The following is an 18,066-nucleotide window of genomic DNA, read 5'->3' on the forward strand; positions in this document are numbered from 1 at the left end:
TCTCTGAAAGAGAAGCAGTCTGTTCCAACTCTTCAATTCACTGTGCGAAGTGAATGTGTTGTTGTTTCACTTTCTAAATGCTGTACTTTTAGAGAAAATCACTTTCCTTTGAAACTGCCTTAAGCTACTTACAAGCATTCACCAGCAACTCACATGCATTTCTCTGAAAGTGAAGCAGTCTGTTCCTTCACTTCAATTCACTGTGCGAAGTGAACGGAGTGTTGCTTCACTTTCTAAAGGCTGTAATTTCAGAGAAAATCACTTTCCTTTTAAAGTGCCTTAAGCTACTTACAACCATTCACAAAAAACTCACATCCGTTTCTCTGAAAGAGAAGCAGTCTGTTACAACACTTCAATTCACTCTGTGAAGTGAACGGAGTGTTGCTTCACTTTCTAAATGCTGTACTTTCAGAGAAAATCACTTTCCTTTGAAACTGCCTTAAGTTACTTACAAGCATTCACCAGCAACTCACATGCATTTCTCTGAAAGAGAAGCATTCTGTTCCAAAACTTCAATTCACTGTGCGAAGTAAATGGAGTGTTGCTCCACTTTCTAAATGCTGTCCTTTCAGAGAAAATCACTTTCCTTTGAAACTGCCTTAAGCTACTTACAAGCATTCACCAGCAACACGCATGAGTTTCTCTGAAAGAGAAGCAGTCTGTTCCAACACTTCAATTAACAGTGCGAAGTGAATGGAGTGTTGCTTCACTTTCTAAATGCTGTAATTTCAGAGAAAATCACTTTCCTTTGAAACTGCCTTAAGCTACTTACAAACATTCACCAGAAACTCACAATCATTTTTCTGAAAGAGAAGCAGTCTGTTCCAACACTTCAATTCACTGTGCGAAGTGAATGGAGTGTTGCTTCACTTTCAAAATACTCTACTTTCTGAGAAAATCACTTTCCTTTGAAAGTGCCTTAAGCTACTTACAAGCGTTCACCAGCAACTCACATGCATTTTTTTAAAAGGGAAACAGTCTGTTCCAACACTTCAATTCAGTGTGCGAAGTGAATGGAGTATCGCTTCACTTTCTAAATGCTGTACTTTCAGAGAAAGTCACTTACCTTTGAAAGTGCCTTAAGCTACTTACAAGCATTCACCAGCAACTCACATGAGTTTTTCTGAAAGAGAGGCAGTCTGTTCCAACACTTCAATTCACTGTGCGAAGTGTATGGAGTGTTGCTTCACTTTCTAAATGCTGTACTTTCAGAGAAAATCACTTTCCTTTGAAACTGCCTTAAGCTTCTTACAAGCATTCACCAGGAACTCACATGAGTTTCTCAGAAAGAGAAGCAGTCTGTTCCAACACTTCAATTCACTGTGCGAAGTGAATGGAGTGTTGCTTCAGTTTCTAAATGCTGTCCTTTCAGAGAAAATCACTTTCCTTTGAAAGTGCCTTAAGCTACTTACAAGCATTGACCAGAAACTCACATGAGTTTCTCTGAAAGAGAAGCAGTCTGTTCCAACACTTCAATTCACTGTGCGAAGTGAATGGAGTGTTGCTTCACTTTCTAAATGCTGTACTTTCAGAAAAATCATTTTCTTTTGAAACTGCCTTAAGCTACTTACAAGCATTCACCAGCAACTCACATGCATTTCTCTGAAAGAGAAACAGTCTGTTTCAACACTTCAATTCACTGTGCAAAATGAACGGAGTGTTGCTTCACTTTCTAAAGGCTGTAATTTCAGAGAAAATCACTTTCCTTTGAAACTGCCTTAAGCTTCTTACATGCATTCACCAGCAACTCACATGCATTTCTCTGAAAGAGAAACAGTCTGTTCCAATACTTCAATTCACTGTGCGAAGTGAATGGAGTGTTGCTTCACTTTCTAAATGCTGTACTTTGAGAGAAAATCACTTTCCTTTGAAAGTGCCTTAAGCTACTAACAAGCATTGACCAGCAACTCACATGAGTTTCTCTGAAAGAGAGGCAGTCTGTTCCAACACTTCAATTCACTGTGCGAAGAGAATGGAGTGTTGCTTCACTTTCTAAATGCTGTAATTTCAGAGAAAATCACTCTTCTTTGAAAATGCCTTGAGCTACTTACAAGCATTCACCAGCAACTCACATGAGTTTCTCAGAAAGAGAAGCAGTCTGTTCCAAAACTTCAATTCACTGTGCGAAGTGAATGGAGTGTTGCTTCACTTTCTAAATGCTGTAATTTCGGAGAAAATCACTTTCCTTTTAAAGTGCCTTAAGCTACATACATCCATTCACAAAAAACTCACATCTGTTTCTCTGAAAGGGAAGCAGTCTGTTACAACACTTCAATTCACTGTGTGAAGTGAATGGAGTGTTGCTTCACTTTCTAAATGCTGTACTTTCAGAGAAAATCACTTTCCTTTGAAACTGCCTTAAGCTACTTACAAGCATTCACCAGCAACTTTCATGAGTTTCTCTGAAAGACAAGCAGTCTGTTCCAACACTCAATTCACTCTGCGAAGTGAACGGAGTGTTGCTTCACTTTCTAAAGGCTGTAATTTCAGACAAAATCACTTTCCTTTGAAACTGCCTTAAGCTACTTACATGCATTCACCAGCAACTCACATGCATTTCTCTGTAAGAGAAACAGTCTGTTCCAACACTTCATTTCACTGTGCGAAGTGAATGGCATGTTGCTTCACTTTCTAAATGTTGTACTTTCAGAGAAAATCACTTTCCTTGGAAAGTTCCTTAAGCTACTTACAAGCATTGACCAGCAACTCACATGAGTTTCTCTGAAAGAGAGGCAGTCTGTTCCAACACTTCAATTCACTGTGCGAAGTGAATGGAGTGTTCCTTCACTTTCTAAATGCTGTAGTTTCAGAGAAAATCACTTTCCTTTGAAACTGCCTTAAGCTACTAACAAGCATTCACCAGCAACTCACATGAGTTTCTCTGAAAGAGAAGCAGTCTGTTCCAACACTTCAATTCACTGTGTAAAGTGAATGGAGTGTTCCTTCACTTTCTAAATGCTGTAGTTACAGAGATAATCACTTTTTTTGAAACTGCCTTAAGCTACTTACAAGCATTTAGAAGAAACTCACATTCGTTTCTCTGAAAGAGAAGCAGTCTGTCCCAACATTTCAATTCACTGTGCGAAGAGAATGGAGTGTTGCTTCACTTTCTAAATGCTGTACTTTCAGAGAAAATCACTCTTCTTTGAAAATGCCTTGAGCTACTTGCAAGCATTCACCAGCAACTCACATGGGTTTCTCTGAAAGAGAAGCAGTCTGTTCCAACACTTCAATTCACTGTGCGAAGTGAATGGAGTGTTGCTTCACTTTCTAAATGCTGTAATTTCAGAGAAAATCACCTTCCTTTTAAAGTGCCTTAAGCTACTTACAACCATTCACAAAAAACTCACATCCGTTTTTCTGAAAGAGAAGCAGTCTGTTCCAACACTTCAATTCACTGTGTGAAGTGAATGGAGTGTTGCTTCACTTTCTAAATGCTGTACTTTCAGAGAAAATCACTTTCCTTTGAAAGTGCGTTAAGCTACTTACAAGCATTCACCAGCAACTCACATGCATTTCTTTGAAAGGGAAACAGTCTGTTCCAACACTTCAATTCACTGTGCTAAGTGAATGGAGTGTTGTTTCACTTTCTAAATGCTGTACTTTCAGAGAAAATCACTTTCCTTTGAAAGTGCCGTAAGCTACTTACAAGCATTCACCAGTAACTCACATGAGTTTTTCTGAAAGAGAGGCAGTCTGTTCCAACACTTCCATTCACTGTGCGAAGTGAATGGAGTGTTGCTTCACTTTCTAAATGCTGCACTTTTAAAGAAAAAAACTTTCCTTTGAAACTGCCTTAAGGTTCTTACAAGCATTCACAAGAAACAAACATGTGTTTCTCTGAAAGAGAAGCAGTCTGTTCCAACACTTCCATTCACTGTGTGAAGTGAATGGAGTGTTGCTTCACTGTCTAAATGCTGTATTTAAAGAGAAAATCACTTTCTTTTTAAACTGCCTTAAGCCACTTCCAAGCATTCACAAGAAACTCACATGAATTACTCTGAGAGAAACAGTCTGTACCAACACTTCAGTTCGCTGTGCGAAGTGAAGGGAGTGTTGCTTCACTCTCTAAATGCTGTAGTTACAGAGAAAATCACTTTCTTTTGAAAGTGTCTTAAGCTACTTACAAGCATTCACAAGAAACTCACATGCGTTTCTCTGAAAGAGAAGCAGTCTGTTCCAAGCCTTCAATTCACTGTGCGAAGTGAATTTAGTGTTGCTTCACTTTCTAACTGCTATAGCTTCAGAGAAAATCACTTTCCTTTGAATGTGCCTTAAGGTACTTACAAGTATTCACAAGAAACTCACATGCGTTTCCCTGAAAGAGAAGCAGTCTCTTCCAAGACTTCAATTCACTGTTCGAAGTGAACGGAGTGTTGCTTCACTTTCTAAATGCTCTTGTTTCAGATTAAGTCACTTTCTTTGATCGTGCCTTAAGCTACTTACAGGCATTCACAAGAAACTCACATGCGTTTCTCTGAAAGAGAAGCAGTCTTTTCCAACACTTCAATTGAATGTGCGAAGTGAATGGAGTGTTTCTTCACTTTCTAAATGCTGTACTTTCAGTGAAAATCAGTTTTTTTTTAATGTGCCTTAAGCTACTTACAAGCATTCACAAGAAACTATGACCTCATAGATTGAGAGGGGTGCTTGAGGTGCTAGCTGGGATGGGATAAGTACAGTAAGGCAGCACCCAAGGGAAGCCCCTCCTGAATGGGCAGAAAGTTTAAGGGAATGGCAGATACTCTCTCACCCCTCCAGAAGTATGAATCTTCTGGTACAGGATCCGGGCCCCTCGCTGGCCAGGGACCTTGCAGACAAAAGGGCTCACACGCTGGTTGCAGGCTCAGTGGGATAAAGAAAGTTCTGCAGCAGTTGCCCTCACCACTTTGTCCCCAGACCCTCAGCCCCACAGGTGGCTGAGTTAGGGAATCCTATGACCCTGCAGATGGAGAGGGGTGCTTGGGGGCAACCTGGGATGGGATAAGAAGAGTAAGGCAGTAGCCAGGGAGAAGCCCCTGCTTGGTGCAGGAGAATTGTCTGTATTCTGTCAATCATGTATTTTAATAAAATGCTGATTGGCCAGGCAGAAAGTATAAGCAGGAATACCAGACAGGAAGTAGATGTGATGCAATGAGAACAAGAGAATTCTGGAAAACAGGAAGCTTCCTCTGCCATTCCTGTGCAGACCACCGAAGAGGCAGGATGTAACCTGCCCAGCTGAGAAAGGTACTGAGCCGTGTGGCTAAAGTAGATAAGGATAATGGGGTAACAAAAGGTACAAGAGCTAATAAGTAGCCTGATCTAATGGGCCAATCAACTTTATCACTTATAGAGATCTCTGTGTGATTGATTTTCTCTGGGACTTGCTGACAGTGGGGTACTGGGCAGGAACAGAAACCCCAACAAGCCGGCCCCTCATTCTACACCTGCTGAATGGCCAGAAAGTTTAGGGGAAAGAGGAGTGCCTGAGCTCCCCTTCTGGGGCATTAGACTGGCCACTGGTCAGGCACTCAACTCCTCTTAGTTTATTTTCTATTGTCATGATGAGATATCACAACCAAAGCAACTTATAAAAGAAAATGTTTACTGGGGCTCACAGTTTCAGAGAGTTCATGACCATTATGACAAGGAGTATGACAGCAGGTAGGCATGGTGCTGGAGCAGTACCATGTAGCTGATAGCTTAAATATTAATCCACATATACAAAGTGGAGAAATAGATATAACTGAGAATGGATTAGGTTTTTGAAACCTCAACACTCACCCCTCCAAGTTACACATGTCCTCTATCAAGGCCACATCTCATAATCCTTCCCAAGCAGTTCTACCAACTAAGGACCCAATATTCAAACATATGAGCCTGTGGAGGTCATTCTCATTTAAAGTACCACATTCTACTCCCTGACCCCCTTAGGCTGTGACCATATAGTAATACAGAAATGCATTTAGGACAACTTCAGAAATTTCCAAGTCTTTCAGTCTAAACACTATTTCAAAGTACGAAGTCTTTTATGAGATTCAGAACAATCTCTTAATTGCTACCCCTATAAGATAAAAAAGCAAATTACATTCTTCCAACATATAATAGTATTACAATATCCATTACCATTGAAAAAGGAAGGAACAGAACTACAGTGAGGATATAATGGACCAATGCAAGATGGAAACCCAGCAAGTTAAACTCCAAATCACGAAGCTCTGTGTCCAGTGTCAAATGACTTACATGGTTTTATCCTTCCAGCTATTCTGACTGCAACATAACGTTTCTTTTTTGGATTGGTGGAACTCCCCTTGGCAGGTCTTCTACAGTTGTAGTTCTGAGGTCTCCAGCACAACCCAGGCTTCACCTTCACACCTTCACACAATGGCCACACTGGGTTTCCTTGCAGAGAAGCTTTTCTTAACAGAAAAAGATTCCACAAACCTTTTACTCTGTATCCTCCATGACTCTAAAGTCAGAACTACATAGCTGATGCCATCAAATTCTGCTTGCTGTTTAGGATAAAACTTGACTCCCTCAAATTACATTTGTATAAGCCTTGACTTGTTGTTGCTGTTTAGGACCAAATACTTCCTTAGACCTTTTCTTTTTACAAGTTGCAGGAATAGCTGTGTGAGGTGTCCCTGAGGACACCATTCCCTTTACCACCCTTCCCTCATTCTCCTTATCGCTTTCAGCATAAATCAAGTCTCCAATATTAAATTTCCTGGTGTTCCTTTTCTCTTCAAACTGTACATTTTGTATTTTCCCCTACTTGCCTTTTTTCAATAAAACCAACTTGACCAGGTCTGTGACAGCAATATCTGGTATCAAATTCTGTCTTAGTTACATTTCTATTGCCATGATGAGATACTATGTTCAAAGTAGTTTTAAAATGTTTATTGAGACTCCTTATTCTAGGGGATCAAAATCCATGATCTCCATGGCAGGAAGCACAGCAGCAGGTAGGCAGACATGGCTCTAGAGCAGTACCTGAGAGCTTACATCTTATCTTCAGGTACATGGCAAAAAAGGTCTCAGCTGGCAAGAGATCCAGGCTGGTACCTCACCTCCATAGCCTATGACATGAGAAGGCCATTATAGAGTCTTATAACCCTGAAAGTGTGAAGAGTCCATAGCCACAAACTTCCCTGCAGTCCAGGTTCAGAAGGTGGGGAACTGTTGTCATTTGCCATTTAGAATCTAGGCTCTTTGAATATTAATTATTTTTACTTCTAAGATTTCAATCAATCATGGATCTGAGGTGATTTGATTAAGCTCAAAGGTCATGTGTAGAGGCTAGCCCATTCCATGTTAATCAAGTTTCCAGCACTGTAACAAAATACCTGATGTAATCAGTTTTAAAAGGTAAAGTTGATTTTAGCTCACAGATTTAGCTAAGAGCTTCCAGACCGTGATAATTTGGCCCTTTTGTTTTGGACCTGTGGTGAAGAAGTACATTGTGGTGAGGAAATGTGTGGCAGAATAATGATGCATACCTTATGGTGGCTAGGAAGCAAATAAAGAGGAAGATCAGAGGCCAGTGTATTAGTATCTTAACAGACACACATGTCCAATGACCTAACTTCTTACCACTGGGCTCTACCTCTTCCTAATAGGATATTCAGTTACCAATAGTGTCACAGGCTGAAGACAAGGCCTCAAACACACTGACCTGAATACTTAATATCCAAGTATAACACATATAACTACCAAATATCTTGGGAGTGCTAGAGTAAAGCGGAAAGTCACATGTGGTTTGAGACCATTGAGAATACATGATTAAGTGAGAACTATTGCAGCTCTGAAGTGTTTAAACTCACTTAATCTCAACTGGCTTTATCAGTCTTATCAGATGAACTACATAATGGAGAAATCATTTTGGTTTTATTTGCTTTTATTTGCTTGTTTATTTGTTTGTGGTACTGAGGATTGGTCCCAGTGCCTTGCACATACTTGGAAAAGGCTCTACCAGTGAGCCACCAAGATCCCCTAGCTTTTATTACTTTAGATTGAAAGTAGAGAAATGTATTCAGAGTCATACCCGGAAGTATTTATTAAAGGATTATGACTTAGAAATATGGAGTAACATCAGAATTTGACACATTTCTTCTCAAAGAAATGTATTTTACGTGTGTTTGGGGAGAACATGTTTTCCCAAGGAGCTTTGCTCCCGTAAGCCATGTGCACATTCTTGAAAGCAGGATCCACATTTTGTTTTACAATACCAGTCTAATATCCGATGGATACTGCAAAATGCTGCTGTTACATAGCCTGGCATAATTAACTCCCATTTCTTGGGTGTAGTTTCCAAAATGGTCCTCTACTTTTATTCTTATTGCTTCTACATGAGTCTCTATGTGGCCCTCAGCATTGCTTTATAAAATAGCCATTTCATTTTCCTTTTCAGAACCCTCCACTAAATTCTCACTTGTGCTTTCAATAAAAATTTTAAAAAATCCCTGTCAAGGTCTTACATGATGATAGCACCCTGATCCATTTCTGCTTCATTACCTACTTCCTCCCTCATTTACCCAACCCCAGCTTCCTTAATTCTCCTTGAATATGTTTGAGGTCTTTTTCACCCCAGGACCTCTTTTTTCTCTGCAATTTTCTCTCCACTTTAGTCTTGGTATGATTGGTTTACATTTTTCCTACAATCTCCCATCTGCATTTTACTTAATTATATGTACTAAAGTAGACAATTTGTACTATCACCTCTCCCTGTGTTATTTCTTTGACACAAATGAGTACATCAACTTAGTTTTTCTGGTTTTCTCAACTAAAATGTTCTTTGTATCAGTTTAATTAGTGCAAGGCTTTTGGAGACATAGTCAGTAGAGTCAAGTGAGTAAGGGAGAAGTAGGAAGGAAGGAAGGAAGGAAGGAAGGAAGGAAGGAAAAAGGGAAGGAAGGAAGGAAGGAAGGAAGGAAGGAAGGAAGAAAGGAAAAAGGGAAGGAAGGAAGGAAAGAGGGAAGAAAGAAAGATGGATGCATAGGTGTTGTGGATAGAAATGTTACTGGGTATTAAGCAGCAGAATAGATGGCGACACTAATGAAAGAATGGATGGATGGAAGGATGGGTGTGGAAATGGATAGATTGATAAAGGTAATGAAAAATGAATGGGTGTGTGGGTGAATGGGTGGATAAAGACATAGGATAAAGATTAGTGATAAAGGTTGCTTAACAACATTGGACAGAATGTATTAGCAGGATTTGCCTCTTATATAGTACATTTGTGGTCTGCTGCTGTGAGAGAGATGAGGAAGGTAAGTGGAAGTTTCTGAGAAAAAGGAGAGAAGTTCATGAAAAGTAGAAAATGGAAACAGAATTTGACCCTCAGATGTCCTATGGTGAGCATCAGTCAGAGTAGCCTGGACTTCCCAGCTAAGTCACAGTGTCCATCACTGACCTCCTCCTTATTTTCACAGCAAAACTGTTATCACCCTTCTCGCTGCAAGAGGGTGAAGTGGGCATCACTGAGAATGAGTTCTGCAATGCCTTATATGGGCAAAGACCTGGCCAAAACAAGGACTATGTGCATGAGGAAATGCTGTGTGCCGGGGGCCTCTCCACAGGAAAGTCCATATGCCGGGTGAGTAAGGCAGTCGTGTATTTTCCCCATGTCTATTCTATCTCAGTTTCTCCAGGAGTGGCTGTATTGTCCTCTAGTCTTTGTGGAGACCCCCACACTTCTTGTTTCATTACCTCTACTTGTTTTCCTTGGGTTCATGCCTCAATAGTCTCCTTGAGGATAGCTTTAGCAAATCCTAACATCAATTTTCTGTTGCATATCTTAAACTTTTTATTGAAGCATAACACATACACAAATATATAATTTCTAAGTAAACAGTTTGTTAATGTTTTCAGTGCTGACTTAGTATGCTTCTGGTACCCATCTCCCTTTCTTGCCACTAAGTGCATTTTGTATGTTCATTGTTATGTGCTGTCTCCTGTGAGGTTTCATTTAAGTTTCTCACTTTGTTTGTTGTTTAAGTTTCTCACTTTGTTGTCAGTTTCTTATGGGAGCTCTTTATACAGTATAAGAAGTAAATTCACAATTGGACATAATAGATTTTCTGGGGAAACTGTGCCAGAGAAGAAAAATAGTTGGTCTGAAGTGAAGTGGCACAACCAGGGCCCAGATATCTGGATTCTGATGCCTTCCCCATCTCTGCAAGCTTCAGACTCCTGTACGGACATAGTCCCCATTATAGGTTGGATTTCCCATGGGATTTTCCTAAAGGGCTTTCACAAATGCAGTAACTTTAGGAAGTGTTCTGAAGACTCCATTGTCCAGTGAAATGAGCTGTCTTTACCCAGTCAAGGGATGGGCATATTTTTTCATGAGTTCCAGTTCACAAGTTGAAAAAATAGACCTAACCAAGGTTACCAAAGGCAGAGGAGTTGACTGAATATATTACATCAGCTCAAGGTTTACAGAGCCAGGACCTACACATAGGTTAGCAGAACTAGCTTTCTTACAAGTCCCTAAACTTTCCCTTCTAGACATGAGGCATGGTAAGCAAAAAGAAGAGCCCATAAGTTTTCAGCTTGTCCTCATCTGTCTGGGCTCTGTAGGATCCTAACATGCAGTTGGTATTTGTGACTTTTTACACACTAACTACTCTCTTTCTCCTTGGGGTGATTCTGGGGATCCCCTCATCTGCCACCAAACCAGTTCATAGGTCCTGGTAGGACTGGCTAGTTGGGGTCTGGACTGTTGGCATCCCATTTACCCCAGCGTCTTTACCAGGGTCACCTACTTCACTGACTGGATCAGCCAAGTCTAGGGACTTACTCCACTTTTAGAATCTGGATCTGTGTCTCATCACACAGCACTACAACCTAGGCCTCTTGGAACTGCTGGCTCCCCACAAACATACAGCATCTTCATAGTTGCACAAATCTGGTTTCTGTTGGTATTTATCCCTGATGCTCAAGACCAGGCTCCAGGGTGAGCATCGGGTCTTTGGGCATTCCTTGCTAAGGCTTCCCTAAGCTATAGCCTCTACTCTTTAGTTTACCATCTGAATATTTTCCTCAGCATATCTGTTCATTCACTGCCACTACTAAAACAAGCCTAGAAAAGCCGAGCAATAAAGCCTCATCCTCCCTCAACTTTGATTGCATACCTTGTAGGGTTCCCATATCCTTCGGTGGTCAGACTTACCCTAGAGTTAGACATCAGACCTTGAAAGGGAGTAGATGGAACATTGCAAGGAAATTCTCCTTGAGGAAAAGGCAAGGAAACGAGGATGTGCCTAATTGGGTAGGAAAATGGGGGCATGCCCACTACAGGGATACTGAGGAGTAAGGATGCTTCTCCGAAAGAAAGTGACATTGCTATGGCCTTGTCCCTGCTGTGAGGAATACCAAATCCTTCAGGGAAAGTAGAATTTTACACCTGGCCTTCAAGTACAAGGGAGTAAGGGCCTCTTTCTGGAGGTGGGGCGACAGCACTCCTGGGATTTCAAGGAGAAAGAACAAATTCACAGGGAACCTAAAAGATTGAAGTGATTTTGTAAGTTTGGGGTGCTAGGATCAGGTCAAAAGGATAGAAATGTGACTTGTGGCTAAAAGTCTCAATGAATGTGGGGGACTAGAGCATTAGTCAAAAGCAGATAAAAACTGTTGTAGTAGCTGGATTAAAATCAAACATGAAGTCAACCATACTCAAGTTTCTACTCTAGGTTAATACTGAGCATCATCCTCGCCTATTTTCAGGGGCCCCATTCTTTCTATGAACCTGGTCCCTAATGTTTGAAGCCCAGACCACACCTGCCTCTGTCCACACTTGATATAACCTTGTCTGTTTGGTTGACCCAGGACTTAGTAATCAAGGAATAATTAAAACAACAAAAATGGTCTTCTGGATCCATTCTTTAGGCAATTGTACCTGACACAGAATACTTATATGGCCAGCAGGAGTTAAGAGACCTCACAATGCTGCCCAACCCAGTCTTTAGAATACGCGGTAAAGAGGAGAGCTTCTGTTTATCCCCAGGTCCATAGGAACCAGACAGCACTTACAAGGTTCAATACAAATCCTTTCTAATCATGGTGTTGTCTGATGGGTTTGTGTTCACTAGCAGCAGTGTCCTCGTTTTCAATCTTTTGCTGCCTGTGCAATAGGGTGTCCATCACAAAAGGATCCCAGTCTCAGCCACAGGAGATGGTCTATAGAGTACTTGTCTATCACAAAAGCCCAAGTTTGATCCCTAGTGCTGCATAAACAAGGCATGTTGACAAACACCTGTTATCCCAGGAGTTAAGAGGTAGAATCAGGAAGATCAGATGTTCAACACCATTCTCAGTTGTATAATAAGTTCCAAATGGGCCTGAGATGCATAAAAGCATACCTTAACACCTCCCTCAACACACATAAGAACCCCCTCCCCAGTACACACATATGAGAGTATCTTCTTAGTTCATTCTTGCTGGAGAATTTTTTTTGGAAGATCCTGCATCTGACCATAGCTCCACTTCTGAGGTACTGCTACAACTGGTTGTACATCTATATTCACATTAGACCTTGCTACTTTAAGGTCTATGGAATTAAGAATGCAAACACTTCACTTAATAACAAGCTTGGTTATGGAGTCTTGCAGCAAAGTTCATTAGGACTCTGAGATGCCAGTTAACAAACTCTTCCTTTCGTTGAGGGCTATAAAGTCTGGGGAAGAGTTAGCCTGACAGTGGTGTGGTAAGTGAAGCTCAGGTGACTTAGTGTGGATTATAAGTTTCCTCACTGGCCCAACAATTAACATGACACCCCCAGAGTAGCTGGACTCAAGAAACCTGGGTGTCATTGGGCCTGGCATGGGTTTTTAAAACCTCAAAAACAAACCCCAGTGACACAATTCTTTCAACAAAGCCACATGTCCTAATTATTCTAATCCTCTCAGAGTTCCACTTCCTGGTTACTAAGCATTCTAAAATATGAGCCTATGGGAGCCATTCTTATTCAAATCACCACAATATCCTTACAGTCTAAACCACTGATCTCAACTTATAAGTAGCCCACTGAAGAACACAACCAAAACTCAGCTCTAGCTCAGCCTAATTTATCTGTTACTTGATACCATCTGAAGTACTTACTATTCATATTCTTTTGAGTAACTACACAGGGAAGGGTATCAGTAGTAAGTAGTAGAATAGGAATCAAATCCCAGAGACTTCATGAGAGGGCTTGAACACATGTAGGCTTGTCATAGACCGTACCTATATGACTGCTGCCTAAGCCTCAGATTTCTAGTAAAGCCTTAGTCTGAGCTATACTAAGAATGAGCATCAGACATCCACTTAGGGAGATATATGGTATAAGATCAGAAAGCCTGAGGTTGGGCTTGCCAGACACAAGGGATTCACCAGATGGGAGGATAAGAAAGATCTACGATTTTCCCTGAATTCCATGATGATGCTATAGTTACTGTTCATACTACCAAAGAAAAGCTTGGTCTTGCTTTGGAGTAAAAAGAAATGAACTGACTTCAGTGAGAGGCTTTGCATTCCAATCTGGAACAGATGGTGCTGGGAATGTAACCAAATGCAACTGAGTTTCCAACTTGGTAAAGACAAAGTCAAATTAGGCACAGCTATGATATCAGAGTAGAACAAAATTATCTGCACAAATGAGTACAGCATAAACATAATTTCCAAAATAATGTTTTCCACTAAACAAAGGAAGCATGGGGATTTTTTATTTTTATTTTCCAAGACAGAGTTTCTCCATAGCTTTGGAACCTGTCCTAGAACTAGCTCTTGTAGACTTGTTTGGCCTCAGACTCACAGAGATCCACCTGCCTCTGCCTCCTGCATGCTAGGAATAAAGGTGAGCACCACCACAGCCTGGTTATCAGGGGATTTTATTGTGGGGGGCTATATGTATATGTGGACAGGCTAGTTCTTAAACATTATGAGCTTCAGGTCTATATATATATGTATACATATATATATATATATATATATATATATATATATATATATATATATGACTACTGTAGACACATTTTAGGGATCATATTTAGTTCACAATCTCAGAACAAATACATGATCAATGTGGTAAACAGAAATTCCTCTGGGTACATTCAGTCTGTACTATAACATATTAGCAAAAAATAAGATATTTTGAAGCTACATTAATATGAGTTTACTTCTAAGAAACTCTTGAAGTTAAGGGGAAGATAGGCCATAGGATCACATGGGGGCAGTCTAACACTGTAACTTGAGGAGATATATACATAGGTAATTGTATCATGAATAAAATAAATAAAGTTGATATTTGCACTTTATGTAGCCTAAAAGATAGATAATGTTCCTTTGAACCACAGTCAAAACAATTAAACAAACAGACCAGCAAGAAAAATAAGGAAAAGATAGACATTCTTTGTGATATTTTATACAATTTCGTTGAATGTGATTTTCAGCTTTTGGTTATAACAAAAGAACTTTCAAAATAAGATTTAAGCTATATAAACAAGCTAAGTATGGCAGTGAGTTAAAAGGATTCATTACTGTTTCAGCTTTACTATTGGAATTTTTGTTGGCTCATAGGACAGGCGTTTTAAAAGCTATTAGATAAACGGCCTGCCCCTTTAAGATGCTAATAGAATGAAACTCTTTCTTTAAACATTTGCTATTGATGTGATGTTTTTAATAAATTTCTGAGGCCTGCAACACATTTCCAATCAGTAATTGATCAATTTATGCATTTCCTTGTTCTAGAGGACCTGGCAGACCCGTAAGGGATTGGATGTGTGTTATATACATAGGACAAAGCCTATTCCTGATTATGTCTTGTACCTACATAAATAATGAAGTCAATTCTTTATCATCTGATATAAATTGAGTGGTTTCAATATGCAAAATAACTCTGCATATTGTAAATCAGTAACTATATTAAGAGGTTCTTTAAAATCCCTTAGCACCATAAGAATGGCATATAATTCTGCCTTCTGGACAGAATTCTAAGGGCTTTGTTCCACCTTACTCAGTTCTTCTGATTTGTAACATGGCTTCCCTGATTTATTTGCATCAGTATAAAATATATGGGCACCAGTTAATAGAGCATCACATACAATTCGAGGAAGAATCCAAGAAGTTCTCTTTATAAGGTTAAATCTATTGCTTTTGGGATAGTTGCTGTGAATTTCTCCCAAAGAATTAGCACAAGCTCTTTGCCATGGTTCATTGCCTTCCCATAACCTTTTTATCTCATCAGTAGTGAAAGGCACTATAATATCTGCTGGATCTATACCTGGTAGTTGACGAAGTCTCAGTTTACCTTTTATAATTAATTCAGAGACCTTTTCCACATAAGTTTTTAATTTTTTACTTGGTTTATGTGGTATAAAAATCCATTCTAAGATAATATCTTCCCTCTGCATTAAAATTCCCATAAGAGAAATTCTGGAAGGCAGTATGACTAGGATACAACTAAGACTTGGATTCACCCTATCCACATGTGCCTCCTGTAACTTTTCCTCATTCATTGTCAGTTCCTTTTCTGTTTCAGGTGTTAATTCTCTGAAACTATTCAAATCTTTATTACCATCTAAGGTTTTGTTTAAATGAATTATTAGATCAGGTGTTATCCCAACAGCCAGTCATAGACTGGAAATATCTCCTAACCATCTTTGAAAGCCATTAAGAGTCTGTAATTGGTCTCTCCCCTAATTTGTGTCTTTTGGGTTCTAATTTTCTGTAAACCTGTTCTGTAACCTAGGTAATTAACAGAATCTCCTCTTTGAATCATTTCAGGAGCAATTTGTAGTCCTCATTTAGGCAAAACTTTCTTTACTTCCTCAAACATTCTTTCTAAAGTATCTGCTTTTGAATCAGAAAACAAAATGTCACCCATGTAATGGTAGATTATAGACTTAGGAAATTTTTTATTTATTATTTCCAATGGATGACTGACAAAGTATTGGCACAAGGTGCAGCTATTGAGCATTCCCTGTGGGAGGACGGTCCATTGGTATCTCCTAGTAGGCTGAGAATTATTTTAAGTAGGTGCTCTGAAGGCAAATTTTTCCCTATCCTTTTCTTAAAAAGGTACACTGAAGAAACAATTATTTAAATCAATAACTATGAGAGGCCATCCTTTTGACAACATTGACAGCAGAGGAATTCCAGATTGTAAGGGGCCCGTAGGTCCAATAACCTTGTTGATAGCTCTGAGATATGTCACCATTCTCCATTTTCCAGATTTCTTTTTAACAGATACCAGAGAATTTCAAAGGCTGGCAGATTCTTCCACATGGTAAGCATCTAGTTGCTCTTGTACCAGCTGTTTTTAAGCCTGCAGGTTTTTTCTGTTAAAGGCCACTGTTTAACCCATATTGCTTTCTCAGTTAACCATTTTAAAGGCAGAGTTGTTAGTACCTCTGAAGGTTTGTCAATTGCTTTGTATTCTTATACAGCCTGAATGGCTGGTGACCTTTTCTATAATATCTTCTAATATCTTTCCCGGAAATAAAAGTTTTGGGGGGACTATAGGTATGTTAATCTGAGTATTCCATTGCTGCAATAGGTCATGACCCCACAAATTCACTGTTAAATTAGCTATAAATGACCTCAGCCTTTGTCTCTGTTCTTCTGGCCCTATGCATTCAACCCATCTTGTGCTTTGTTTCACTTGAGAAAAGGTTTCAATTTCTAGAAACTGAATATCTGCCCTTGAAGAGGCTGATTCTGATGCCAAGATTTTGGAGTAATAATACTTACATTCACATCCATGTCTATCCAAGCCTTCAATAACAATGCCATTTATACACACTCTTAGCTTTGGTCTTTGATTATCTATAGAAACCTGCCAAGAACCAATCCTCAAAGGAACTGGTCGACCTCATAACCCTGAAAGGACCAAGAGAGAGAGGTGGACATGACACAAAGCTGGATGCCCAGCCTCCTCCTGGCCAAAGACCCTGTGACCAGTCTCTAGGGATGAAGCAGGGCAAGGAAAAAAAAACCTGACAGTATAAGAAACAGGGGAACAGTGAACAGAGAAGCCAGGATCACAGCCACCTCTAGGCCTCGAGACAATGAAGCATGCCTCTGAGAACGGATAGTTCTGGCAAGGAGAAAAAAATGCTCCAGGACCCCCAACGAGTCCAGAGCAGGGAGGCAAGAAAACCGGGACCACAGCCTCCTCTCGGCCTCAGGATGGCGAGGCCTGCCGCCAAGGACCGAGGGTTCTGACAAGGAGGGAAATAAAAAGCTCCGACACCCCCAATGAGTCCGGGCATGGACGGCGGGGAAGCCGTGATCAACCAGCGCCCCCTCTCGGCCTCGGGTCGCCGGGGACCCAGGGCTCTCTCTTAGAGAGAAAAGGCGAGGGAAAGACAGCTTTGAAAGCCGGGGTACTTCACCCATCCTGGGCCTGGCTGGACCCGACACCTAGCGGTGGGAGGCGAACGACTCAAGCCTTCTGGTTGACCCGCTCAAGTCTCCCAGCACCCTCCCCAGCCATTGCTTTCGTTCGGTTCCATCCCAGACGCACCCATAGGCGACTCTTCCAGCACAACCTCCTACACAGAGACGGTTCCCAAGCACGACACCAACCGCGGGACACGCCCGCCAGCCGGGACTCTCGTCACTCTTTCCGCCTCACAAAAGCCATTTCGCCCTCCTTGTCAGCGACCGAGGACCAGGAGCGTTGCACAAAATGACCACCACCGCTAGGTGGCGCCCGACGACCCACCCGACCCACAGAGATCGCTCGCTCGCTCGCTCGCGATCTTGCTCGGCCGAGGCGTCTTCACCTTCTCTGGCGCGACAGAGTGTCCTCCCACGCTCATGCCCGGAGGTGACACGCACCCACGACAGGGCAGGGGACTCCCCGTCGGTTCCCCCACACCCCATCCCCGAACATGGGTGAACGCGGGCTGGCCGGGCCGGACATTCTGGGGGAGCCACGGACGCTCAGGCTACGAAAACGAAAGGAGGAACCGAGACCACAGGCAGCTAGCTAGGAAAACAGGCGAATCGCTCTCCTTCGTGGAGAGGTAGGGAGGGAGGAAGGGAGGGAGGGAGGGAGGGAGGCTCACGGGAAACAAAGAGTGCGTCTCGACGATAAGTGAC

The 18,066-nt window shown here is 41.1% G+C and overlaps 1 protein-coding gene across 1 annotated transcript in view; it reads right to left on the reverse strand.

The window, feature by feature from the left end:
- The window catches only part of LOC148117067 (uncharacterized), a 477,886-nt gene extending 460,145 nt beyond the window's left edge, over positions 1–17,741 (reverse strand). The window contains exon 1 of the transcript XR_015737197.1: positions 17,486–17,741. The gene's annotated coding sequence lies outside the window, so the exon portion shown is untranslated. The remainder of the gene's footprint in view (positions 1–17,485) is intronic.
- Positions 17,742–18,066: the final 325 nt, after the last annotated feature.

The sequence above is a fragment of the Myodes glareolus genome, unplaced genomic scaffold, assembly GCF_982192425.1.
Source record: "Myodes glareolus unplaced genomic scaffold, mMyoGla1.1 HAP1_SCAFFOLD_83, whole genome shotgun sequence".
NCBI lineage: Eukaryota > Metazoa > Chordata > Mammalia > Rodentia > Cricetidae > Myodes > Myodes glareolus.